Consider the following 25,627-nt stretch of genomic DNA (forward strand, 5'->3'; position numbering starts at 1 on the left):
CCATGACCTCATCCAGAGGTCCAGAGCATCCGGGGCCATCTGCCAAGTTCACATCTCCTGCCTTTACTATCATCGAGATGCACCTGAGTGTCTAATAAACCTCTCAAACCTAAAGTGTCCGAAGACGTGCTCCCCTCCCCAAACCTGTATGTCATTTGGTCTTCCCTGCTCAAAAAAAGGCAACTCTGTTCTTCCAGGAGCTTGGATCGAGCCCCTTGCTGCTATCCTGGACCCCTTTCTCACATACACCACGTTCAGTTTGCCAGAAAAGCCTGTCCATTCTACCTTCAAGTGATTATTTCAAAACAAATAAACAAACAACTCTCCCCAAAGCACAAAAAATCCCTCTAACTACCAGTTTATAGGAAACTGAGGACAAAGGAACAAGTTAAATGCATAGAGATGATGTGATCAGCAATATCCACAATGTACTAATTTCCTCAACAAATAATGACAAAAGAAGAAAAGGAAGAAGTGATAAATGATCATTTCTGAGAAACTTAGGCTATGTGAGGTATTAAGAGGAGTCAAACTCATAAAAACAGAATAGGGTGGTGGTTGCCAGGGGCCATGGGAGGGGGAGTTAGTGTTTAATGGAGACAAAGTATCAGTTTGGGAAGATGATAAAGTTCTGGAGATGGACAGTGGTTACCCAACAATGTGAATGTACTTCATACCACCAAACTGTACACTTTAAAGTGTTCCAAATGGTAAATTTCTCATGTTATGTATATTTTAGTACGAGGCGCATGTAGACTTTGCATCCCTATTTGAACAAATCAGTTGTAAAAACCTTTATGTGTATAAAATACAGACTAGGTATTTACATACTGTCAGTGTTTTAATTGTGATTCTGTTATTGTAGCAATTTTTTCAAAAGTTCTTATCTTTTAGAGATATACTCTGAAATATTTACAACTGAAATTATATATCTGGGGTTTTCTTTAAAATAATCCCAGGCATGGGGTGCCTGGGCGACTCAGTCTGTTTAGCCTCGGGATCCTCTTGATTCCAGATCAGGTCATGATCTCAGGGTCGTGAGATCGCACCCCAAGTCATGCTCCACAGTCAGCATGGTGTCTGCTGGAGATTCTCTCTCGTTCCTTCTCCCTCTGCCCCTCCCCCTGCTCGAGTGTGCACTCTAAATAAATAAATATAATATTTTTTAAAGAGTCACTAAAATGAATTAATCTAGTGTATTGGGTAGCAACGTAGATAAAACACCGTTGGTCGGGTGTGCATGGTTGAAGCTGGCTGATGGGAATGTGGGGGTTCCCTCCACATTGCCTCTGATTTGTATGTTTGTAATTTCTCATAATAAAAAGGTTTTTAAAAATATTTTTTGTCAAGGTATTTTTAAAAATCCAAAAATTGATTATGTCTCATCTGGATTATCTCAACAGCCTCCTAATGGTCCCCCAGCTTCTGCCCTGCCCCACCCCCTCCTCCTGCTATTGCAACAGGCCAACCAGAAGCATCGTGTTAAAATCATGTCATTCAGGGTGCCTGGGTGGCTCAGTGGATTAAGCCTCAGCCTTCTGCCCAGGTCATGATCCCAGGGTCCTGGGATCAAGTCCCTCATGGGGCTCTCTGCTTTGCTGGGAGCCTGCTTCCTCCCCTCTCTCTCTCTGCCTACTTGTGATCTCTCTCTGTCAAATAAATAAATAAAAATCCTTTTTTAAAAAATCATGTCATTCAGTTTAAAATCATTCAGGTTAGAAACTGCTGTGGCTCCCAGTCTCTTCAGAGTGAAAGCAGCCTAAAAGGTCCTTTGTGAGGCATCCCCAACACATGACCTCCCTTCCTGCCCTTCTCCTCTTTGCTCACTCCCTCGGACCACACTGGTTTTCTTCTTTCCCTGAAATACGCCAAGCCCGCTCCCATCTGAAGACTTTGCCCTGGCTGTTCCCTCTGCTGGAACCACGCTCCCCGCACATACCCACGTGGCTCACTCCCCTGCCTTCCCCAGAACTTCAAACGCACCTTCTCCGTGAAGATTTCCCTGGCCATAAACTTCCTCTTTCTGGTACCCCGTGCTCTGCCGCTGACCCCAACACCTCCTTTCCCTCTTCCAGGCCTCAACTTTCTTCTCAGAAGTTGTCACCATAGGAGGCGCCTGGATGGCTCAGTTGGTTTCGGCTCAGGTCATGATTTCAGGGTTGTGAGACGGAGCCCCCATACTGGGTTTCACATTGAGCGTGGAGCCTGCTTGAGATTCTCTCCCTTCCTTTCCCTCTGCCCGTCCCTGCTCATGCTCTCTCTCTCTCTAATAAAAGAAAGAAAGAAAGCATCACCATTTAATAATATAACAGGAAAGAGAATAATATGACATAAAGTATTCTTGTGTAACACTAATATAGTACATTCTATGCATTTTACTTAATCATCTCATTTATTGTCTGCCTCCCTCAAAAGGATGTAAACTCAAGGGGAGGAATTTCCATCTCTTTTTTTTTTTGGTACCCAGAGCAGCATCTGGCTCTAGCAAGGCAATCACTAAATATTTGCTGAAGGAAAGAATGAACATCAACATAATTACCAATTGGTGATCTTGGGGCAGTAGTCATTCATTCCTACAGAAAGTACTTACGGAGCCCCTGCTGTGCTCAGGGCATCATTTCTGTACTACAGGATAATAATTTATGGATGCCTACTTTTCCTCATCCCCTCGCTGCTACCATATTTGTAATTTTCATTATGGGATGACCGATGTCAACGCTGCTGTCCCATCAAAGTCAGAACAGTTCATTTACTTTAAACCATCAGTCCACCTCGGAGGGCCACTCCATAAATAGAGTTTACGAACAGAATCTTAAAGTCCCAACAATTAGGGTTTTACAATTATTTGAGTAATTAAATCTCCAGGTGTTGGAATGCAGTCCATTCGTCCATTCCTCATCCAGGAGAGGGATTCCCTTTTCTAGTTATCTCTGTGTGCCTTGTCTGGCTTGCCCTCCAGCCTGTTCCTGGTCCCACAGCTAGGGGTCACTACCAGGTTCTACTCCCTCTGTGGCTAAATGTCTAAGTCCCTCTGCAGCTCCCAGCCCTACCTCTGGTACCCGGGTCGCCCACCCCAACCCCACCCACACCATTTTCCCTACACCAGGGTGAATGTGTGGAGGGTGGGTCTTTGTCTGATTCACCTCTCTTGTCCCCAGTACATGACTCCCGTGTCTAAGAGAATTAATGTGAAAATAATATAACACCCACTGTCAATTATGCATTGAAAAACGTATCATCAGTCATCAATTATACATTTAAAAACATTCTAGTGTCGCCTGGGTGGCTCAGTGGGTTAAGCCTCTGCCTTCGGGCTCTCTGCTCAGCAGGCAGCATGCCTCCCTCTCCCTCTGCCTGCCTCTCTGTCTACTTGTGATCTCTGTCTGTCAAATAAATAAATAAAATCTTAAAAAAGAAATTCTATTTTTTTTAGTTTTCCAGTTGTTCAGATTAGCAAAAAATTTACATTTTAAAGCAATTTTCCTAAATTCAATTTCTCTACTATTAGAACGTTTTGCTTCAGTCACACACAGAACCATGGTCCATTTGAAAGGTGATCATAACAGTGGGTCACCCACTCATAGGATTGTCTGCTCACCCAAGACAATTAACTAAGTATGCCAGGTAAGATAAAAGACAGGTGAGATAAAAAGGCATGCTGGGTTTTTTTTTGTTTGTTTGTTTGCTTGTTTTTTTAAAGTTGTTTTTATTTTTAATTTTTTGTAAAGATTTTATTTATTTGACAGAGGGATCACAAGTAGGCAAAGAGGCAGGCAGCGAGAGAGGAGGAAACAGGCTCCCTGCTGAGCAGAGAGCTAATGCGGGGCTCGATTCCAGGACCTTGGGATCATGACTTGAGCCCAAGGCAGAGGCTTAACCTACTGAGCCACGCAGGTGCCCAGGTGTGCTGGTTTTGCTATTGATGGAAACGTAGGCTCAAAAACTACCTGGAGGGGCACCTGGGTGGCTCAGTGCTCTGCCTCTTGGGGTCTTGGGGTTGAGCCCTGCATTGGGCTCTCTGCTCAGCAGGGAGCCTGCTTCCCCCTCTCTCTCTGCCTGCCTCTCTGCCTACTTGTGATCTCTGTCTGTCAAATAAATAAATAAAATCTTAAAATTAAAAAAACAAAAAAAACCTACCGGGGGCAGGGCGTTGGGGGATGTGGCTACAAATTGCTCCTCCTCAGGATTGCTCCTTGCCTTAAAAAGTACCCACAGTGCCTGTCCTGGGGGGTTGAAGTCCAGGTGAGCAGAGCAGAGAACTGGGCTTTGTTATGGGACAGACCCACATTCAAACCTTGCTCTGTCACTCTTGGCTGTGTGATTTTGAGCAAGTTACTGACCTTCTCTGAGCTTCCACCCTCTCTATTAAATGAGAATGATCCTAGTATCTACCTGGCATGATAACTATGAAGATTAAATACAAGTGAACCCACAGAGTGATCATTGACACGCAGCAGACAGGTGAAACTTCCTGTCTTCCTTTGGGAGCTGTGTTCTTCAAACTTCTCCTGAGAGGAAACACCAAATACCCCTACAACATTAGTAATAACAGATGGGCACTTTGTGCACGAGGGAGCTGAAACTTGAATCCTGCAGACAGGTTACTCTGCTACAAAGTGGCAAAACTAGAATTTACTCCCAATTCTACCTGATTCCCACCTTGTTTGTTGACAGATCTTGCACATTGTTACCTCTAAAGCAACTTCATCTGCTTTATAATTTTCTTTGGGCTGGTTTTCATTTTTGAGTCAAGTACCTCCGCCATTTTCATCTCCCCCCGCCCCCATGACTGAGAGTTGACTGTACACATGGTTAGTTATCTGTTCTCGCTTCAAGAAGAGTGTTTTTATTTTAATTTTTTTAAAGATTTTATTTATTTTTTTCACAGAGAGAGAGATCACAAGTAGACAGAGAGGCAGGCAGAGAGAGGGAGAGAAGCAGGCACCCTGCTGAGCAGAGAGCCTGATGCCAGGCTCGATCCCAGGACCCTGAAATCATGACCCCACCTGAAGGCAGAGGCCCAACCCACTGAGCCACCCAGGCGCCCAAGAGGGGTTTTATTTTTTAAAGTAAAACACAATATAATAATTTCCCCTGAAAATTTTCAGAAAAGTTTACATTAAAACATGGGCTCTCTTTCATATTAGCCCAAGCCCCAAATCTTCCTGCTTCAAGGCAACTACCGTTAGGTTCTTGTGGTTCCTTCCAGAAAGAATCTTCACATTTATGATCAGGGCAGAGCTGCTAAGGTGGGAAAGGAGTTTTCCTGTGTTGGGCAAATGAGGAATTAGTGTCAATGATATTGCAAATCTGTCAGCTTCTGGGAGTGGGGGGAATCAGATTAGTCTGAAAGAATACTAAGGATTAAGGATAACCAAAGTCCTACCATTTGGGGAACAGATTGGATCTCTATTTCATTAAAGTGGGCTTTCAGCTCTGAGCTTCTGGACCCAGGTGTCCCAAGGAAAGATGCTCCTGTGACTAGCTTCTATATAAAACCAGCCCTGTGTGCCCTCTGAAGAATACCATCCCGAGGAATCTTCAGGAACAGAGGAAGCCAGGAGCTGGGAAAAGGACTTCAGCAGCCCCACAATTGTTGTTTCTGCCTCCCTCTCTATCTGTCTTTCCAGCCACTTCATTTTTATTATTTCATCCGAGCTTCCCAGAAGCCCTGAGGTTCCGAGACCATGTATCTGATACGTGGCCAAGCCGTGAGCTCAACCCACGTCTTCTGCCGGGACACCAGTGTGTCCTTCTCCTGACGTGACTGCAACTCTTCAAGCCCCAGATCTAGATTCTAGAACAAAGTCTTCCATTGCTCTGAGGGAATTACGGATATAATGCTGAGACTCTACACTTATGTTCATTACAGCACGATTCACAATGGCCAGATGGTGGAGACAACCGTGTTCTTTCCTGGACGGCGGAATAAACACAATGTGGTACATACATATGGGGACTATTATTAGCTCAAAAAGGAAGAAAATTCTGACACCTGGTACAACATGGATGAACACTGAGGACACTATGACAGGTGAAATAAGCCAGTCCTAGAAGGTCAAATACAGTAGGATTCCACCTATAGGAAGTATCTACAGTAGACAAACTCATAGAGACATGGGGTGGAAGGGTGGTTAGGAGGCGCAGCAGGGAGATGGAGATGGGCAGGTACTGCTCTGTGGATACAGAATTTCAGTCTGGGAAGATGAGTTCCATGGATGGATGGATGCTGCGGGTTGTGCAACAATGTAAACACGCTTAAGGCACTGAAATGTACACTTTAAAAAATGGTTAAAATTGGAGCACCTGTGTGGCTCCGTCAGTTAAGCATCTGCCTTTTAGCTCTGGTCATGATCTTGGGGTCCTGGGATTGAGCCCCAGGTCAGGCTCTGTGCACAGCTTGGAGTCCGCTGGAGGATTCTCTGCCCCTCCCGCTGCACATGCTCTCTTTCTCACACTCTGTCTCAAATCAATACATAAAATCCTTTCTAGAAAATGGTTAAAATAGCGAAGTTTGTTATGTGTATTTCACCGCAATTTTTAAAAAATTGAGAAAACAGTTCAAATGAAAACATGCTGAGACTCGTTTCCAACTAAGTCGGACACAACAAAGGGCAATGCCTCTGCTGGAGTGTGTTCATGTTGACACTTGCTGAAACCACAATGATGTGGGCAGCCAGCACCTGGACACAACTGATGGGCGGGCATCACCTTGTCCTTCCTTCTGAAAACAGAATCCTTCTTTGTGGTGGAAGAAACAACACCATGACGTTCAAGGAAACCCAGACCAGGTCAGTCACATACACCACTCTTCTGGTCATTTGGGCAAACAGAAGCTTGGAAAAATTAAGTAGTTTTTATTAGAAATTGTTCCTATGTAAGTTCAAATGCTAGAGTGTTTTTAAAACATGTCTACAAATTCTTGAATACTAGTCCCTTTGAAAGGTGCAGACTAATATACCTGCCCTGAGTATGAGCTAGACTCAGTGACTCACTTCTAACAAAGAAAATGTTGCATAAAAAATGAACTTGTGTCATCATGATGGGTGTGTGGCTAGTTCATAAAAGATATGAGGCTCTCCCCGCCCTCCCCCCACCAACTTGACTTGTTCCAGGGGATGCCAGCTGCCATGTTTTGAGAACACTCAAGCAGCCCTGAGGAAAGATCCATGTGCTGAGAAATTTAGGCTTCCTGCCAACAACTGGAATGGAACGAAGACCTCCAACCAACAGCCATGGGAGGAGCCATCTTGGAAACAGACCCTCCAGCCCCAGTTAAGCCTTCGGACGTTCAGATGACTATGACCCCAGCCAACATCCAACAACAACTTTATGAGGCCCTGAGCCAGAACCATCTAGCTAAGCTGCTCCTAAATTTCTGACCCACAGAAATAGTGATATCATTGAAGGTTCTTTTTTTTTAATTTTTAAATTTATTTTTAATTATAGTAAAATGCACATAACATTTACAATTCAGTGGCATTAAATACATCCACATTGCTGTGCAGCTATCACCCTTGTCCATCTCCAGGACTTTTTTTTCATTTTGCAAAACTTTTGAACTTCATCTGCATTATCAGCTCTCCTAGGTCTTGAGCCCACTGGCCCACACTGCTGATTTTGGACTTGCCGGCCTTTATAACTGCATAAGCCAAGTCTTTATAAATTCTTAAATCTCTCTCTCTCTCTTTCACTCCATATAAATACATATATGTATTTATCTATATATGCATACACATATATATTACACACACACATACACACACGCACATACACATCCTACCTATTTGGTTCTATTTCTCTGTCTCAGATCCTCAGTCCTGTGCCGGCAAGGATGGGCTGGGTTGACTGTAGCTCACTGCAAGGTGAGCTTTGTGGTATCTCCGGGCATCAATTTTCCTCATTTGAAGAATGCGGGTAATAATAACAGCGCTTACTAAACACTAGGGTGTTTATGAGACTGAATAATTAACATGTGTAAACACTTAGAATAGAATATAGTAAGTATATTAATCTGCTTGGGCCGCCATAAAAAATACCATAAAATGGGCGGCTTTAACAACAGAAATTTACATTCTCATAGATCTGGAGGCTGAAAGTGAGAGATCAGGATGCCAGCAGGGCTAGATTCTGGAGCGAGAGGACCGCCTCTCACTCTGCTCATATGGCCTTTCTCTGGGTGTAGGGAGAGAGGGAGACAGAAGCAGAGACAGAGAGAGAGAGAGAGAGAGGAGGGGGGCAGAGGGTGGGAGAGAGAGGGACGGAAAGAGGGGGAGGCAGATAGACAGGGAGAGAAAGATCTCACTTCCTTTTCTTAGAAAGCCAGCAATCCTGCCAGATTAGGATATCACCCTGTCACATAGGGGGCTGGAGCTTCAAGGAGTGAATGGGGGGGGGGCACACAATTCAGTCCTTAGCAGTAAGGGGCAGCTGGTTTTATTGTTATTGTAAATGTCATTCCTATTGAATTTCCTGAGGGTAACTGACATCATACCACTTTTTGAGAGCAGGTTTGGTAGAGAGAAAGTGGCAGGTCAATGGAAGAAAAGGTAAAGTCTTTGGTTGCCTGATGAGGACCATGAAGAAGAAGAAAAAGAAGCAGCATTAGCTTTCCAGAAAGCCCCCTCGAGGTGTTACCTAGGGCCAGTGCTAAATTGTATTTTTCCCTGGAAGCAGTGCACTTAAACTGTTCACACAGATATTTTAAGATAAATAAGTAGGGATTTTGTGCGTTAGAAAAAAGTGGAAAACACGGAAAAGCAGAAGAAGAAAAAAGCAGCCCTATTGCACCTCCCGATGACAAGCACTAAGAGCAATTTGGTGTCTTGCCCTGCAGACTGGAGTCATCCCAGGGACGCAGACAAGGAGGGAAGGAATATTCTCAGGTTATTTGTTGCCATGTCAAAGCTTTCAGAAGCCGCTCCTGTTACCAGACCATTGGGCAGGTAAACCCCTGCTGCCCATGACTCTGGAAATTTCTTTATTCCTGCCCTCTTTCCACCCGGGACTCTAGCTTCGCTCTGCTTTGGGGTGGCCTCGGCCCCCCAACATCTTTCCACAAGTCCTCTCTTACTTAAATGGGCCAAAGACAACCAACGAACATTAACTGATAAATCTAAGCCATCAATTTTTTTGAAAATTGGGTTTTCGATGGCTACATGATCTTCCATTTCAGGGCAATCCCCACGATGCGCTTATCCAGGTCCGTTTTGCTAGACATTTGGGTTACATAAGCAGCTTTGTACATGTTTTGAGCTGAATGATTGTAGACGCCAAAACTCACCTGTTGATCGCACACCAATGGGATCGTACTTGGAGATGGGGCTTTGGGGAGGTAATTGAGGGTGAGACTCTCATGGGATTAGTGCCTTTCTAGACACCGTAGATCCCTCAACCAACCTCTCTGCCTGTGTCTGTCTCTTTCTGGGCCACGTGAGCCCGCAGTGAGAGGGCCGACTATCTACAAGCCAGGAACGGGGTCCTCACCAGAAAATTGATTGCTGACACCCTGACTTCAGAACTCCAGCCTCCAGAACTATAAGGAAATTAGTTTCTGTTTAAACCACCCCGCCTAGGGTATTTTGTTTGGCCCAAGCCAACCAAGACAGCGCATAAACGTTTTTCAATATGTAAAGTACCTCCTTAGAATGGAGTCTCTGAGGCCGCCCTGTCTCCAGACATCTCTGTGCATCGAGTCGCCATCCCTACCTGGGCATGGTTTGTTGCTTTCCCGGCTCCCCTAGCCGCTCACTACCAGGACTGAGCTCTGCAGCTTAGAAACCACCCTCCCCCCAGCTCCACCTGCCTGGGGGTTTCATGACTTTTTGCCTAGTGTGTCCCTAAAACTCATGTCCTGTAGGTTTGGTCCCACAGATGCAAAGTGATAATGAGTTTTTTGGTAATACAAGATTAGAAACAATCTAAATGTCCAGTGTCTTCATCCTGTCGGGGCTTCTGTGGCAAAACACCAGAGCCTGGGCAGTTTATAAACAATGTAAATTCATTTTTCACATTTCTGGGGGCTGGAAGTTCCAGATCAGGGGGCCAGCAAATTTGGTGTCTGGTGTAGGTCTGCTTTCTGGTTCATAGAGAGCCATCTTCTCGCTGTGCCCTCACCGAGTGAAGGGGGCAAGGGAGCTCTGGGGTCTCTTTTATGAGGGCACTAATGCCATTCATGGAGGCTCGGCCCTCATGGCCTAATCACCTCCCAAAGGCCCACCTCCTGACCATTACAGTTGGGCATCAGGATTTAACATGTGAATTTGGGGCGGGGGAGGGATACACAAACACTCGGTGTATAGCATCCAGCAAGCGGGGATGGGTTAAATAAATTATGACATATCCATGAAATGGAAGGCTAAGACCCCATAAGGAGAACAAGCAAGCTCTTATGCAGTGATATGCAGTTCTCCAAAATAGTCTTTAAGTACAATAAAGCCAGAGCACAGCAGGTAGCCATATACATAGCATATTATTATTTTTTTCAAAGGGGGGAGGTGCGCCTGGGTAGCTCAGTCAGTTAAGCGCCTGCGTTCAGTTCAGGTCATGATCCCAGAGTCCCGGGATCGAGTCCCATGGTGGCGGTGGTGGGCTCCTTGCTCAGTGGAAAATCTGCTCCTCCCTCTCCTTCCGCCCCTCCCCCAGCTTGTCCTCTCTCTCACTCACTCTCTCAAATAAATAAGTAAAATAAAAAGAAGAAGAAGAAGAAGAAACCCAGACTCCATATCCAGTTTGGACGTTGATTCTAAGATGTCAAGCGCACACGTTGGTAGTTCCTGATCTGAAAGAGAAAGCACACGTGTTCAGTCCTTCAAAGAGAGGACAGTGGTGCCCACGTGCCAGACCCCTTGTTCTGATGCAGACTTCGGCTACTCCCCATGCATGTGCTATTGCTGTATCTTAGCCTTTCCCTGCAGCGTCGTCCTGAGGGGTCCTATTAGGCTTCTGTAGGGATCAACCCCTGCTCACTGCCACCATGACGCCAAAGGGGAATGACAGGTTCTGTGGTTTCCCAGGGCCCGGCAAAACATGCCTGTGTCATAAACAGTTGTCGACTAGTCCAGGTCAGAGGTGGTGAGGAGTGCGCAGTGGAGACAGGAGCTCTACGGTCCAGTTCCTTCTGTTCCCCACCGAGTCACACAAGCCTGCTCGTCAATGCCTCATCCGCAGCAGAAATAACACTTCTCAAATGAGTAAGTAAATGTAAGAAGAAATAAATGTGCTATTTACTTGGACTCCGCAGTGATTTCAAGGTGCTACAGAGACAAAGAAAGGAAGGTCAATGAGCAGGCCACATTGTCTCTCTCCAGGCCTCCTGGACATATCTTTCTTTCCTTTTTTTTTTTCTTTTAAGAGAGAGAGAGTACGCACAAGCATGCAGGAGCACTGGACAGTTGCGTGGGGGGCGGGGTACAGGGAGAAGGAGAGAAAGAATCTCAGGCAAGCTCCAAGCTCAACAAAGAGCCCCATACAGCGCTCAATCCCACGACCTTGAGATCATAACCCAAGCCAAAATCAAGAGTCTGAAGCTTAAGCAACTGAGCCACCCAGGTGCTCCCTGGACACACATCTCTTTTCTTTTTTTGGATTTTATTTATTTATTTGACAGAGAGAGATCACAAGTAGGCAGAGAGGCAGGCAGAGAGAGGGGAGGAAGCAGGCTCCCTGCTGAGCAGAGAGCCTGATGTGGGGCTCGATCCCAGGACCCTGAGATCATGACCTGAGCCAAAGGCAGAGGCTTTAATCCACTGAGCCATCCAGGCACCCCTAGACACACATTTCTTTTTTTTTTTTTTTTTTTTTTTTTTTTTTTTTTTTTAAATTTATTTATTGACAGAAATCACAAGTAGATGGAGAGGCAGGCAGAGAGAGAGAGAGAGAGAGGGAAGCAGGCTCCCTGCTGAGCAGAGAGCCCGATGCGGGACTCGATCCCAGGACCCCGAGATCATGACCTGAGCCGAAGGCAGCGGCTTAACCCACTGAGCCACCCAGGCGCCCCTAGACACACATTTCTAATGACAGCTTCTCATGGATCCTTTTAGACAAGTTGTCCTGAACTTAACTTGTCCCAAAGTTGACACTCAGTGAGAGGGTCCAGCTGATTTTATTCTCACAGACATTTCACCCATGCTCCTTTCTCAGCATCACCGTATGGGTTCACTGGCCTTTTTTGAACTGTCAATAATGGTTTAAAAACAGATTTTTTTTCCTACTGGTTTATTCTTGTCAGTCCTGCTTTTTTTTTTTTTTTTTTTTTTAACAATTTCCCTTTTCCCAAAATGGTCCATAATTTTGCTTTGCCCTAAAAACCTCTAAATAGAGAAATTCTCCACTTAAAAAAATGTCCTTTGAAGTCCTATATAGAAAGAGATTTTAAAGTTCCATCATTTCTTGGGCTTCTCTCCTTTGATCTTCCTTAAATACCAACTGGCTTCCCAAAATGTGTGTGGCTTTTCTCAACATTCATTTTATTTCTATTCAGTAGCCATGAAACACCTTTTGTGCTTGAGATGGGCTTTAACAGAAAGATCTAGAAAGTAAGTGTTCTTACTGTTTTAGATTTTTGTCTGGGCATACGTAAGAATGAACTCAATGGTTCACTGAAATTCTTGGGACTGGTGAGTGCAATTGCCCCTGGCTTTAGTACTTGGAAAATGAGCTCCAGGCTTCTTAATCCAGCTCTTTGAAATAGCTGTACACATAACATTTGTAACAACAGTAATAATTAAGGTGTTAGTGATGCAAAAGAGAACTCCACCAAAGAGCTTATCTTGGCCAGAGGAATGCATTTTTGGTATTTATATTTGGAAATGGGTTTGCCTGATTTCTGGCAATTTCCTTGCCACATATCAAGACAAGAATAAGGCTGCTCTGTGACAGCCTGACTCAAGAAGGTCCAGAGAGTTGCAGTTTCCTCACCCAAAGATTTTGCCTCAGTCGGGTTCCCTACCCTTTGCTGTGAGGCCAGGGTCTTGGTTTTCATGTCTAATTCACACTTCCTCTGAGTAAACCTGAGATAATAATGAAGCATTTTTTGTTTTAGAAGTATAGTAGTTGGGACCCCTTATGATGCAATTGGAAGAAACTCCAAACTAACTAGATTAAAATGAAAAGACAATTTATTGGGTCATGGAAAGGAAAGTCATTTGGCCTCAGGCACAGCTTAATCCGGGAGCTCAAGTGATGTCATCAGGACTCCCTTTCTCTTAAACAGGTCTTCTCTACTGAAGATCATAATGATCACTGGAAGCCCAGACTTCAATCCTATCAGCTTAGCATCCTCAGAAAAAAGAGCATCTCCCCAGATTTCTTTGGCAAAAATGTCTCAAGGAGGATTTTGAATGGTATAGTTTGGGTCATGTGCCCAATTTTCCATTCATTATGTCCAACGACATGGAGTTCCTTAGGAGGTAGCTATGATCAAAGCCACTCAAACTACACAGAGCAGATTTTCCCATGGGAGAAGAATGCCATTTCCATTTTGTGATGAGCACTGGGTTTATATGCAAGTAATGAATTGAACACTACATCAAAACTACATCAAGGCGCCTGGGTGGCTCAGTGGGTTAAGCCTCTGCCTTTGGCTCGGGTCATGGTCCCAGGGTCCTGGGATCGAGCCCCACATCGGGCTCTCTGCTCGGCGGGGAGCCTGCTTCCTCCTCTGTCTGCCTGCTTGTGATCTCTCTCTCTCTGTCAAATAAATAAATAAAATTTTTTAAAAACCTACATCAAACACTACATCAAAAGCTAATGCTGTTAGACTACAGAGGCCATTAGAAAAAGGAAAGGAAAAGTGAAGGGGGCGGAAACTGGCAGGGGGAGATGAACCATGAGAAAAGGTGGACCCCGAGAAACAAACTGAGGGTTTTAGAGGGGAAGGGGATGGGGGAATGGGTGAGCCCGGTGGTGGGTATTAAGGAGGGTACAAACTGCATGGAGCACTGGGTGTGGTGCATAAACAATGAATCTTGGAACACTACATCAAAAACTAATGATGTGTGGTGACTAACAAAACACAATAAAAGATAAATTAAAAACAAACTAATGATGTACTAGATGTTGGCTAATTGAACATAATAAGAGAAAGAAAGAAAGAGCGAAAGAAAGCAAGCTCCCCCCCTCCCCCCAAAGAATGCCATTTCTAGAGAGAGAAGGGATGTCAGGCAGAAAAACACAAGAGATAATTTCCACAAAATGCCTTTCAGAGTAACTTCGTGGAAGAGAGGGGTGGAAGGAAGGAAGTCAGGGATGGGTGTCAACTGTGCGACCCAATTTTTTCTTCCTCTTCCAATTTTTTCCTTTCCTCCTCCCTTCCTTCATCTCTTCCAACAATGCTCCTCCCTTGCAGAAACAGCAGCAGGAGCTGTGACCTCGGACTCGAGACACATTAAGAGGAAGATTTTAATAGAGATAGGAACAATGGAGATTGAACCGGCTCTGGGAGAAGGACGTTTTGAGTCAGGAGGGAGATTTCTGGCTGCACAGGGCACAGTCAAGACAGGTCAGGTAAAGGAGATGCCCAGCATCAAATTACGGCCTTGCAGCAAGAGAGGCAAGTTCATTTAGTACTGGAACCTTCCCTATGGCTGGGTAGAGGCTGCATGGGGGGATAGGAGCCTTGGGAGACCAGCTGGGAGGGGGACGCCAATGGGAGACTCAAACCTCATGCCAAAATGTTTGAACATCTTATCTCTAGAGAGCTGGGGAGGTCTTTAACCCTAGAATTCGTTTTTCAAATATTTTTGTGATGATCTCCCTGGCAGCGGACGGGGAGGTGGGGCAGAATTGGGCAAGACTGTTGGCAAGGAGCCCAGTTAGAAATCCAGGCTGGGAATCCCGGCAAGAAGTAACAAAGACCCCTAAGGCAGCGGCAGAAGGAAATGTGGGGTTCCAGAGGCAGAGCTCAGATAGAATCCACAGGATGTGGTTCTGCCACAGTTCAGGGAAGAACTGATTTACAGAAGAGGTATGAAGAGACAAGAGTTTGAAGCAAGGAGCTGGTGCCCTCCCCTGGCAAATTATTGATCGAATGAATCATCGGTAAGAGACAAAGTTCATTGTGTTCTCAGGACGGAAGATGCCTGTCACTGAGAAACAACATCAGGAGGTGCTTGTTGTGTAAGTGCAGCTTTTCATTTCATTCACTTCTCAACAAATATTTATGAGGCTGCTATTCTGTGCCAGTTCCCGTGCTGGACTCTGGGTATAAGCTGGGGGATGAAACAGACATCGATTCCTGTCATCACGGAGCTTTCTACGTACTGTCCTGGGGAAGAAGGACAACAAACAAATGCGTGCATAACTGAAATTGGCAAACTGTGTGAAGTGTTTGGAGGCAGTTGGCTCTGGGTGCATGGAGAGTTAGGGAGCAGAGGACGTCCCGGGATGAGGACCCAAACGGAAGCTGGGCTCTGTGTGTCATGGTTCACAGCTCCCTTATCTGGTGAGGGCATTGCTTTTCTTTTTTCTTTTTTCTTTTTTCCTTCATTATTGAAGAGAGAATGAGAAAGAGAGAGAGAGAGAGAGGGAGAGAGAGAGAGCACGCAGGAGAAGGGAGAGGGTCAGAGGGAGAAGCAGACTCCCCACCAAGCAAGAAGCCCGATGCGGGACTCGAAACTGGAACTCCAGGATCATGACCTGAAGCAAAGGCAGCTGCTTAACCAACTGAGTCACCCAGGTTCCCAAGCGAGGGCATTTTTGAAATAAGACAAATTTGGGGTGCCTGGGTGGCTCAGTGGGTTAAAGCCTCTGCCTTCAGGTTAGGTCATGATCCCAGGGTCCTGGGATCGAGCCCAGCATTAGGCTCTCTGCTCAGCAGGAAGCCTGCTTCCTCCTTTCTGCCTGCCTCTCTGCCTATTTGTGATTTCTGTCCGTCAAATAAATTTAAAAAAATATATAAGTGTTTAAAAAAAAGAAATAAGACAAATCTTGATATATTGGTAAACTTCATTTTGAGTCCACAAAGCCCTCTTTCCCCCAAGTATCTTGCAGATTTAAATGCACCCTGAGTAACAACACTTGTTTTGCCCTCAAGGGTTTATGACTGTAACTCACTTGGTATTTCAAACTTTACAGTACGTCTCTTCATATCTGCTGATTGATTTATGGAATGTTCCGGTGGTAGATGGCTACAACAGTGTCTCCCACTCCGTGAGGTTTTCCTATAGTCAACCTTTTGAGTAGACCCCTCCCACGCTGGTGTTTGGTATGGCCGTGTGACTTGCTTTGACCAATGGACATTGGGAGGCATGATACAGTGCTTGACCCCTGGGTTTACTCTCTCTTCTCTTGGTCTCAGAGAATGGCATGTGAGGAAGCCTAAGCTCATTTCCTGGAAGTTAAAGAGCAGAGATGAGAATTCCCGCAGAGTCTTCTAGGTCAATCAGCCCTCAGCCAAGTTACATGAGTGACCTCAGAGGAACCCTGTAGAAAAACTACCTAGCTCAGAACATCTATCTAGCTGCATTCAGTCCAAACTCCTAACCCAAAGAAACTCTGACCAAATTAAAGGATTGTTGTCATAAGCCACTACATTTTAGGGTGATTTTTTTTTTTTAATGCAGCAATGGATAACTGATAGGGTATAATCTTCAAAAAGCTTAATTATTTTTGTTTTGTAAACAAGGAACAAAAGCCACAAAGGTAGGAGGGCCTGGGTGGCTCAGTTGATTGAACATCTGCCTTCAGCTCAGGTCATGATCCCAGAGTCCTGGGATCGAGTCCTGAGTTGGGCTCTCCACTCAGCGGGAAGCCTGCTTCTCTCTCTCCCACTCCTCCTGTTTGTTTTCCTTCTCTCACTGTGTTTCTGTCAAATAAATAAATAACCTTAATTAAAACAAAACAAAACAAAAAAGCCTCAAAGGTAAATCACTCCTAAATGATCTCACCACAAGTTGGGGGTGGATTGTAATTCTTAGGTTACTTCCTAGATTCTAAAGACCACTTCATCCCTCCAACTTCCAGTAGCTCTCAGAAAATACCCAAACCTTAATCTACTACTTAATGATGGTTCTCCCACTTACCAGTATTCTTAGCCGGCAACTCAAAGTGATATTAAGAGAGTGGGCTTTGATTCAGTTTTAAATGATTAAGAACCAAGATTAGATATAAGTATATGAATAACTAGAACTGAATTGATCATTCTCAAAATAACCATACAACCACCCCAATGTTTATAGCAGCATTATCAACAATAGCCCAAATTTGGAAAGAGCCCAGATGTCCATCGAAAGATAAATGGATAAAGAAGAAGTCACACACACACACACACACACACACACACACACACACACACTGGAATACTATGCAGCCATCAAAAAAATGAAATCTTGCCATTTGCAGTGGTGTGGATAAGGGTATTAGGCTAAGCAAAATAAGTCAGAGAAAGACAAATATAATATGATTTCACTCATATGTGGAATTTAAGAAACAAAACAGATGAACATAGGCAAAGGGTAGGATATATAAGATGAAAACAGAGAGGGAGACAAACCATAAGAGACTCTTAATCATAGGAAACAAACCGAGGGTTACTGGGGGGGAGGTGTGTGGGAGGTGGAGTAAGTGGGTGATGGGCATTAAGGAGGATATTTGATGTAATGTACATTGGGTATTGTATGTAACAGATGAATCACTAAATTCTACCTCTGAAACTAATAATACACTATATGTTAATTAAATTGAATTTACATCAATCAATCAATCTAAAACAAATAGCCACACAACCTCATAATCAAACATCATAACTTTTGGGGAAATATATTACTTCATCATTCTAAACAACAAACTAGTTGAGAGGAAACAGAACACTATTCAACTTGTTAAAAAAAAATCATTGTGACTTTCTTTGATGTGCCTGAAGGAGGACTGCATTTTCCCAGTTCTTTAAAATACCAAAACTATACCAAACCTCAAGTAGTATAATTTAACACATATGTTTCTAAATCTTTACAGATAAGAAATAATTTGCCTTCCAGGACATAAGAGAAACCCGTATCTCTTTCATGTTTCTTGTCCTTCTTTTTTCCAACTCGAGAATTACTTTCAACTTTTTAATAATAAAGACTTGAAGATGTTAAGTTACTTGCTCAAGATTACAGATTATAAATCATAAGATGGAAACAAATACTTTTCTTTCTGATGCCAAGTGTCCTTGTCTAACTGCCTAACTAAAATAGCCATTTCTACAAGTAATATAAGCTCATAAAAATCCAAACTATACAGAAATATACAGATTTAAAGGGTCCCTCTCTCCCATTGTAGCACACCTTGTTGGTTCCTTATCTGATATTCATTTCCACTTCCTTCTTCCTAACAGGGCCTGGATTTTTTTTTTTTTTTTCCCAGTTTCTTATCCTTCCCACAATAGCCAAAGGATTCCAAGGAGGTGGGCAGTTGCTGAGTCTGAGGTGTGGTTCTGATTGGTTTATTTTTAAATCAATGATCAAGGTCTTGTCGGCTAGGACAAGAACAAGCGACATATGTGACACATAGGGGACGTCACCTGCAGCATTTGTTCTTAAAAAGAGCGAATGCTTGTGGGTGTCATGAGAATGTCCTCTCAGATCTGCTGCTGCGGGGAGCACTAGGGACTGAGCATGGCTGCAGGTTCTGAGCATCTGAACCAAGCTTCCTAGGGGCTGCTTCCGGCCATGATGAGAGTGTGGCAGGAATGTTAAGGCTTGTTTCTGGGAGACCTGGGGCTCCTCTGGCAGGTGACTTTGACCTTCTCTGCCAAGGATGGGCAGTTTGAATATTTCTCCTGAAACTACTGCACCAATCCCCCAGGAGGGGAGCTGCCTGAGAACAAAGCCTAATCACTGGGAAAAGCAAAGCTGAAAGATGGAAAGAACCTGAGTTCCCAGTGATGATATGAGCTGCTGAGCTAATCAACCCCTGAATCCCTCTCCCCATAGACCTCTTGTTTTACAAGAGAATAAATTTCCTTATTATGTGAGCTACTGAGCTGGGGTTCTCTTTACTTGAAGCAGAAAGCATTGCCACTGATACAGTGGCACTTTCCCAGAAGGAACTTTTGATAACAGTTTACTATGAACTTTTCTGGTACCTTTACCAACATACATACCATTTTGCAACTTGATTTGTTTTGTAACCATGAATATACTACGTACATCCTTCCACATGGTTACATATATATCTTCCTTCAGCTTTTTCATGGTCACATAGAATCCTATATAGGGATGTGCCCTAATCGATGTGTTTTTATCCATAATCATTTATCTTGTACCCTTTTCCTGCATCAAAAGATGAGGAGAGAGACCCATTGGCAGAGTCCTCCCAAGAGATCAAATTACTACGTTCTTCCTCTTCCCATTAGAAATGGAGCCACGTTTAACGCAGGGGAAATATACTTTTAAATGCAGACCAAAGGCAGTCTGAGCAAATAAATGACTTAAGAACAAGAAAGGGCAGATGTTTGGTACAAGAAAAGATCTCTCAGCAAGTCCATGTCGCAAAGATGCAGCCTGAGACTATATGCAGAAGAGGGGGTATTCCAGACTCTTCTAGCCTCCGGAGTCTTCTTCGGCCCTTTCCTCTTCCCTTCCTCGCTGATGCACTCTGTTGACCCAACTTCCTTGTCCGCCTTCTGGCGTGCAGGGTCCTGGGGGCTCCCGAGGGAGGTGCGGAGTGAAGTTGGCTTATCCGGACAAATCATCCTGCAGGAAAAGGCTGGGACGTGCGGGATGAGACGCGAGCAAGATGCGATCTGCTTGACCCGCCGCTCCGCCAGACGCAGCCTGTCCGGCCTCCTAAAGCGTCTCCTCTAGGGCAACCGGCCCCGCCTCCAACACGCCCAGGCCCCACCCAGGTCCCGCCCCGTCTCCGCCCACCGCCCCGCCCCTTTCGTGGAATCCCGACCTCTGGCTCTGATGGTCCTCGTCCCTAATAGCTCTATATGGGGTTGTTTTGAGTCTGTAAACAACAAACAAAAAAAAAGTGAAACAAAACGAAACTACCAGGAAGGTTTCATTGTAACGCACTGCGGTTCACTTAAGGTGAGCCTCCACCTTACCTTCTGAGACATGGAAAGGTCTTCAAATCCTGACCCCATCACAAAGGTCTGACGTTGAAGACTCCTCTCTGCACCCCGATTCTCACAGGAACTGCTTCTGGCAAGAACTGCACTTCCTCGCCGTCCCAGGAGCTTCCCATGTTCCGCGCCCTGATTGCAATCTCTCTATCATCCTCAAACTGGGCCCGCTCAGAGGCAGATTGTGTCTGAGTGGGGAGATAAAATCAGCTGGCTTGACTTTTTCTGAGCTTTTGTAGGCCCGTCTACCTGTTATGGCAAAATTAGAATAGCACCCAACCACTTTACACATTAAATATACTTTTTGGGTTTTGCTGTAAATGTTATTTGATCAAAATGGAGACAAGTGAGTAGATTATGCAAGTGTTTATATAAACAGAAGGAGAGACAAAGATAAATGTATATTTACTAATTTGGAACAGAAAAGGACGATAGAACAGTATGCTTTCGAAAGGAACCGTTTTCTATAGGAAAGGGGAAGAAACGAATTAGAACAGAAGTAAAAGCTGATGTCTTTGAGTATACCTTGTTTTGTAGATTCAAGGAACCATGTAATATTTTATATAACAGTAAAAAAAAAGGAAATTATAAAAAAGCAATATTTAATACTGCAAGTGAAATTTTTAAATTGCCTGCGTAACCACACTGTGAAGAACTAAGACCAAGATAACAACCAACACTCTGCGGCACATTCAGAGGGTACTAGAGGACCAACTCATGATTCTGAAAACCAGTAAGTAAAAGGAAAGAATCAGACATTTCTCTTGCCTTTTCTGTACAAATGCTACTTCAGGGTAACCAAATAATTGATGATGGGGTATTTCCTTTTTATAGTATACCAACTATTAGAGGAATGATAGAATTAAAACATCACCATGTTCCAACTTTAGTGAATTAATGGGTCTAGCCAAACGATCACCAATGGTTGCAAATATCTCGAAAAGAACAACAACTAGACAAGGTGTGGCCTGAGGGAGACACAACTGAAGGAGGTTGCAAAAATCCCTCATCTGAATCCAGTCAAGTGTCTAGATTGTTACTAGTTACAGTCACATGTTGAATGAGCCATAAGATGCCCAATAGCAAAATCCAGACTATAGTAAACTCCACAGGACAAGCAAACATAGTTTATTCAACAAGAAAAACTGCAAGTAACCAGAAGAGAGATGAAGGCAAAAACTCAATAGATTAGAAGTATTCGAGATACTAATTTGCAGTGAGCTGACGTTATCTGGCTCCTGATTCAAACAAACTATTTAAAAAGTCCATTCTATAGTGCGTAGGTGGCTCAGTTGGTTAAGCATCTGCCTACAGCTCAGGTCATAATCCCAGGGCTTGGCAGGGCTCCCCGCTCAGCGGGGAGTCTGCTCACCCTCTCCCTCTGCCCCTCCCCAGCTCACGGTCTCTCTCCTCTTTAGCTCATTCTCAAATAAATAAATAGAATCTTAATAAAAAAATTAAAAAGTCAATTCTATACATAAGTACGAATGTTTTAACACTGGCTAGATATTTGATGGTATTAATTTTTAAGCTGTTTTGGGGTTTTGAGGTTATATTTTAAAAACATTTAGAAATGTTGAAATATTTACAAGTGAAATGATAGGATGTCTGGCTCCCCCCCCCCCCCCATAATCCTGGGTGGAGGGGTAGGGGAAGAGGTAGAGGTAAAGATGAATAAGAGTAGATGTGTGTTGATGACTGTTGAAGCTGAGTGGAAGGTACTGGGGTTCATTATATACTCTTTTCTTTATATTTGTATTTGCTTGGAAATTTCAGTGGTAAAAATGTTTTAAGAAATCCTTTGGAAAGAGTTCTTAGAATTTTGCTCTTGTAATGACTTATGTTGAGTAACTCATTTAATCTGGCTCTGATTTGTTAGAAGCCCATTCATAGTTTGGAATGCTCTCCAAGTGGGAGAGTAATGTAATAACAGCAGTTAGTACACATCCAGTACTCAGAGTGTGCCGAAATCAGTATCTTGTTTATTGAAATCTTGTCAGTAGTCTTCCCATTTTTTCCACAGGACTACAGAAGAGGAGGAAACGGAAGCTCAGAGAGATTGAGTAACTTGCGGGAAGTCACACAGTCAATGGAGGCATCAGGATTTGAACACAAGCAGTTTGGTTTCACGATCCATGCTCTTAACCACTATGTTAATCTACGAATTATTTTCCAATAGAAGAACCTTTTTTTGAACACTGGATTGAACAATTAATGAAGTTGACAAATGTGATACTTAGTACACATTTATTTAACATTTATTAACTTTTTGAGATTTTTTTTCCTTTGTATTTTAGAGCAATTTTTTTTTCAAGGTCCAAAATCTATTCATAGGCCCAACTATCACACCGGCCTTATCCCCAGAGCCTCTCCTGCTCAGCGGCGTATAAGAGAGTCTGAGATCTAGGGCAGAAATTGATGAACTACCAGTACTTGAGCCTGATCCTCTCGTCCTGCAGATCTCTGGGTTGGTTTGTTTGTTTGTTTTAAGATTTTACTTATTTATTCGAGAGAGAGCGCACAAGCAGGCAGAGTGGCAGGCAGAGGGAAAGAGAGAGGCAGGCTCTCCACTGAGCAGGGAGCCCAATGCCGGACTCTATCCCAGGCCCCTGAGATCATGACCTGAGCCAAAGGCAGACACACAACTAACTGAGCCACCCAGGTATGCATAGTCCCTCCCTTCCCGCACCTGTTAGTTTAGTCTGTGCCTTAATACTTTGAAAGGTTCTATCCAATGGGATTCTTGGCTCTAACTTCTATGTAGTGGCCAACGGTGTGTGGCAATAGCCTAACCAGTGGGCAATTACAAAAATAGCTTTTTTTTTTTTTTAAAGATTTTATTTATTTATTTGACAGAGATCACAAGTAGGCAGAGTCAGGCAGAGAGAGAGGAGGAAGCAGGCTCCCTGCTGAGCTGAGAGCCCGACGTGGGACTCGATCCCAGGATTCTGGGATCATGACCTGAGCCGAAGGCAGAGGCCTTAACCCACTGAGCCACCCAGGCGCCCCCAAAAATAACTTTTTAATTAGGTCTTAAATCAGGCCTCCACATGGTCTGCCCATGGATTCCTCCAACACTGCAGACAGGCAGGGGGGTTAGGGGACCCTGGGCTCCCTCCTACCCCTCTGTCATCTTGTTGTGTCTTATCTTCCACTTGAGGTAGTCCGGTGCATTAATTTTAGTATCAGTTAATCTTCCGTAAAGGTTTTGAGCTGGGAGGAAGGGACAGAATGTACTTTTCCCTGGGCCCTCACCTGCTAGGGAGAACTACTAGCCACAAACAGTCCTGAAAGATAACTATGAAAATGGGATGAGAGTGCATTCTAAGCATGATTTAATGAGAATTCTGTAATGCACCAAAAAATAAAAAGGTAAACATAGACTGACTTGAATATTAAAATGGCAGAATTTTAAACTTCCAGATCAATCCCTCCTCCAAAATTAATATCTTTTTTAAAGATTTTATTTATTTGACAGAGAGAGAGAGATCACAAGTAGGTGGAGAGGCAGGCAGAGAGAAGGGGGAAGCAGGCTCCCTGGCCGGTGCCAGGGCTTCATCCTAGGGCCCTGAGATCATGACCTGAGCCGAAGGCAGAGGTTTAACCCACTGAACCACCCAGGCACCCCTCAAAATGTATGTTTAAAAAACTTTATTGAGGGGCGCCTGGGTGGCTCAATTGGTTGAGTGTCTAGCTTTGGCTCAGGTCATGATCTCAGGGTCCTCGGATTGAGCCCTACATCGGGCTCCTTGCTCCGTGGGGAGCCAGATTCTACCTTTCTCTCTCTTTCTGCCTGCCTCTCTGCCTACTTGTGATCTCTCTCTCTCTGTCAAATAGATCAATAAAATCTTAAAAAAAAAAAATCTTTATTGATAGCAAGCCCGAAGGATTTTGGTTCTGTGGTTTCATGTACAAGTGAATTGACAGCTCCAAACGCTAAGCCTTCCAGCATTGGTTCTCTCCTTTGTTAAGGAATAAATAGCAATAATCGCGCCTCAGATAAACCTCATTGGCTACGATACTGCCACTGGTGCCTCTTGTTGAGTTGCCTCTCTTGGTCCCTGCATTGCCCCTAGAACCTTAAGACTTCTCTGGAATTCAACAGTTGACCAGTTCAATCCTATCTAGTTTAGGAAATTTTAAAATGGCCCAAGGCAAATAAGACTCAGCCACCAGAAACACAATCTGGTATCACTGAGAAGAAAAACAAGAAAAGGACAAAGCCATGCTGCACTTTATCTTGCAAATATCTATGTTGCTATTTGCATCAAGCCAGTTGAAAGAGGTTTGGTACGCAAATTACGTACGTTCTTACCTACGGTTTTTGTGCAAGAGTCACGAGTGTGCTAGGCAAGGGTTTTCTGAGCCTGGTGGTGGTGTGGTATGGGGAGGGATGAGTTAAACTGAAAAACGAGATATGACAGGTGGAGGAAGCAGGGTGAGCCACCGTGTTGCACAACCATGGGGGGGGGGTGTCAGTCATTGGAGTCTCGCTGAATGTTGCCCCCTGGGATTGATTGTATAGAGCTCTATGTGTGCCCTGGGACACGGGGTAAACACTCAGTAATGGTTGGTAGAACCTCCAACCTCGCTGAACGGCAAAGGATGGTTTCATCTTCTTTTAAATTCAAATCTAGAGATAAGATAAGTATTGCCTAAAGTGTGGCCCCTAGGCCGGTAGTCCTAGAGAAATGTTTTCCCAGAAAGGGGAAGGGCTGCAAGCCAATTAACCCTCAAGGGAATCATAATGCACGTTTTGGTTTTTTTTTTCTTTAAAGATTTTATTTATTTGTCAGAGAGAGAGAGAGAGCGAGCAAGCACAGGCAGACAGAATGGCAGACAGAGGCAGAGGGAGATGCAGGCTCCCTGCCGAGCAAGGAGCCCGATGTGGGACTCGATCCCAGGACCCTGGGATTATGACCTGAGCCGAAGGCAGCTGCTTAACCAACTGAGCCACCCAGGCGTCCCTATAATACAGGCTTTAAAAAGTCCTGCAGTTAAAAGAATTTTTTCTTCCACTTAGTTTTGAACTCAGAATTTCCCATCTCATTTGAGCATAGGATTCTCCTTTCCCTCCCTTTTTGGAAAATATAATATTTCTACAGACACTTAAGAAACGCTCTACCAGAGCATCTCAACGTGTGTAAACCGTGCTCTGTTCACGATCCTCAAATCCAAATTTGAAGGCTGTTTTCTGAGTTTGCCCGTGGGAAAAAAATAATGTTATTCATTTATTCATTTATATATTCATTTAACTAACATTTATGGAGTGTCTATATTGGTCCCTATGCTGGGAATAACAAAAGATGCCCTAGCCTTCCAAGAATTCATGGTGAAGAGAAGACAGAATGCTGAGCAATTACAACACGGCAGGAGAGACTGCGATAGAACGAGCACGTGCTGCCTCACACACGCCATCATTCACGTGGTCCTCCAGAGCCGCTGGGATGGGGCAGGGAGAATCCGCCTGGCCAGGGTGTCTCAAGCTATTTGTGGTGAAGATCCAGCTGGGTTTTGTGATCTTACGATTTATTATAAGTAATAGATATTTGGTCTTCCTAAAACCCTTAGAATTGT

The 25,627-nt window shown here is 44.1% G+C and overlaps 1 long non-coding RNA gene across 2 annotated transcripts; it reads left to right on the forward strand.

Annotated features, from left to right (window-relative positions):
* Positions 1-14,838: 14,838 nt before the first annotated feature.
* On the forward strand, positions 14,839-22,323 carry LOC309869613. Of its 2 annotated transcripts, XR_014314288.1 has the most exons (3): positions 14,845-15,117; positions 20,588-20,783; positions 22,074-22,323. It is a non-coding gene; the product is annotated as an uncharacterized lncRNA (long non-coding RNA). The 2 variants fall into 2 exon arrangements; XR_014314287.1 differs by lacking the exon at positions 20,588-20,783 and having other exon boundaries at positions 14,839-15,117.
* Positions 22,324-25,627: the final 3,304 nt, after the last annotated feature.

This window comes from Mustela nivalis, assembly GCF_964662115.1.
Source record: "Mustela nivalis genome assembly, chromosome: 7".
NCBI lineage: Eukaryota > Metazoa > Chordata > Mammalia > Carnivora > Mustelidae > Mustela > Mustela nivalis.